This window comes from Triticum urartu, chromosome 2A (assembly GCF_056163025.1).
Source record: "Triticum urartu cultivar PI428250 chromosome 2A, HENAU_Tu73, whole genome shotgun sequence".
NCBI classification, from domain to species: Eukaryota; Viridiplantae; Streptophyta; class Magnoliopsida; order Poales; family Poaceae; genus Triticum; species Triticum urartu.
The window spans coordinates 104,951,412-104,954,491 of NC_141874.1; positions in this window are offsets into that span (position 1 = coordinate 104,951,412).

Sequence of the window (3,080 nt, forward strand, 5' to 3'; positions counted from 1 at the left end):
GAGGAATCCTACTTCCTTCAACCAAAACTCACATTTGCTGAACTTGGCATATAATTGATGTTCTCTGAGCTTTCCAAGTACCAATCACAAATGTTCTTTATGCTCCTCTTCATTCTTTGAGAATACCAGAATATCATCGATGAAAACCACGACAAACTTATCCAAAAACTCCATAAATACTTTGTTCATCATGTTCATAAAATAGGCAGGTGCGTTAGTTAGTCCAAATGACATAACGGTATACTCATACAGTCCATATCTTGTGGTGAATGCTGTCTTAGGTATGTCCTGCTCTCAAATCTTCAACTGATGGTACCCTGATCGCAAATCGATCTTAGAAAACACTTTAGCTCCTTGCAATCGATCAAACAGATCATTGATCATTGGTAGCGGGTACTTGTTCTTGATTGTTACTTCGTTCAATCCTCGATGGTCAACAACCATCCTTAATGATCCATCCTTCTTCTCTACTAATAGTACTGGTGATCCCCAAGGCAAAGAACTTGGGCGAATGTAACCTTTATCCAGTAACTCCTTAATCTGCTTCTTAATTTCCACCAAATCCTTTGCGGGCATCCTGTATGGTCGCTTCGATATTGGCCCAGTGCCTGGCAAAAGCTCAATCAAAAACTCAATTTCTCTATTCGGTGGCATGCCTGGCAACTCTTAGGGAAATACATCAGGAAAATCCTTTACCACTGGTACTTCCTCCTGCACAACTCCTGATAAGGAATTTACTTGTGTCCTGTTTGGCGCATGCCGGGATACATACTTGATCCTTCTCCCTTCTGGGGTGGTAAGCAAAATTGACTTACTGGCGCAATCGATGTTTCCTCCATACATCGATAGCCAATCCATACCAAGAATCACATCCAGACCTTGGGATTCCAGAATAATTAAATCTGTTGGGAAAACATGCCGTCCTATACTTAATGGCACTTGAAACAATCCTTGACTGGCCATGTACTCTGCTCCTGGTGAGCTTACTAGCATAGGTGTTTTGAGAACCCTAGTGGGTAGGCTATACTTTTCCACAAATCCCCTTGATATGTATGAATGCGATGCACCAGTATCAAAAAGAACGAGTGCAGTAAATGACTTAACCAAAAACTTACCTATTACTGCATCGGGCTGAGCTTCAACCTCCTCCACATTAACGTGGTTCACCTGTCCCCTGTTGAAAGGGTTCGGCTTCTTTCCAGAGCTTCCATTGCCGTTTTAGCCTTCAGGACATTCATTGGCATAATGTCCAGTCTTGGAACACTTGAAACAGGTGACTTGACTCAGATCTCTCTTGGCTGGGGTTGATGGGGTGTTGCGGTTCTGTCCATTGCTTCCTCCATTCCCATTACCATTCTTGGTGCCATTGTGATTGTGCGAGCTACCTACTCCATGGGTATGCTGAAAATGTCCTCCCAGTCTAGGGGTAAAACGTGGCTTCTGCTGAGCTCCTGAATTATACTTTCCTTGTCCATACTTCCTCTTGCGGTTCTCAATTTGCTGCTGCTTCCTTTCAATCATAAGAGCACAATATACCAACTCCTGGTAGTTGTTGAAGGTGGCTACCATCAATTGCATACTCAACCCATCATTCAGTCCTTCCAGGAATTTCTCCTGCTTAGCTGCATCCGTAGCAACGTCATCTGCGGCATAACGTGCTAGCTTACTAAACTCCTCCACATACTGGCCAACTGACCGTCCTCCTTGGCGCAAGTTACGAAACTCACGCTTCTTCATGGCCATTGCTCCTGCTGAAACATGGGCAGTACGAAAAGCTTGCTGAAACTGGTCCCATGTGACAGTGTCGACTGGGAAGGTGGCTGTGAAATTCTCCCACCAGGATGCTGCGGGTCCTTCTAACTGATGTGCGGCAAACTTCACCTTCTCCGCATCTGTGCATCGTGCTGTGGTCAACTCCCTAGCTGTCTTGCGGAGCCAATCTTCTACTACTATCGGCTCGGTGCTACTGGAAAACACCGGCGGATTCAACCTAAGAAAACGGGCTAAGTGGTCAACAGGTGGTGGTGGTGGTGGGTTGTTGTTGTTGTTCCCCTGATTCTGATTCTGAACTAACAGCTGCATCAAGGTGTTCTGCTGCTGGATCAACTGGGTGAGCTCCGGCGGAAAGGCAAATCCGGGGTCACGTCTCGGAGGCATCTGAGGGTTTAGAAAAGATGAGATATAAGAATAGAGGGGGTCTAAAGAGAAAACACTACCCATATGCACATGAGGCAAAAGCAAACAATTCACTTCATTCAATCAAACAAAGGCATACAATCGATCTAGCTATCGCAAGAGTGCTCAGACTACTATATTTACATGGTGGACTACTACTACTGATGAGGTGGTCTACTAGAAATATTCTACGGTTGTAGACTCCATGATATCTGCTCCTGCTTCATCAACATAGTCATCATTGCTACTATCTTGTTCCGAGTCGGTGCCGTCGATGATGGTGTAGTCTTCTGGGCTAATCTCCTTGGGTTCTTCGTCTTCATCTACTGGTGTCGGGCCTCCCATAAATATTCCAATCTTCTTGATCAGATCGTCATTCTTCTCCACCAATACTTCAATTTCTTCTTCATAATCTTCACGTGTAGCCTTGAGTTCTACCTCTAGTTTCTTGATTCTAGTCTTAGCCTTCTTCAGATCTATCATGTCGGCGCACATCTGATTCTCCTGTCGTCGAATGTGCTGATTTAACTCCTGGATAAAAGCTGCAATTGATCTATCTTTCCTGGTGCTGATCATCTCCCAGTGTTCATCTCGGCGCCCATAAATCTGGTAGATAGTATCCTTGAGATCCTTGCGGTATACTTCTCCAATGCGTCCCATGGCGATGTGAGCTGCCATACTCTTTCCTAGACTCCAAGTTGGTGCATCAAAAGAAAACTCTATGGGCTCAGTGACTGGCATGAACGTCCTTCCTGGAACTTGAACTTGAATCATCCAGCGCTCTTCTTCAGGTAAAGTGGCGTTGTAGGTTCCTGTGAAGCTTGGTACTCCTATGTTCAGGTATCTAGTGACTTCTTTCAAGTGGCGTCCAAAGGGTGTATCTTCATCTGGTTGGGTGAACTTGT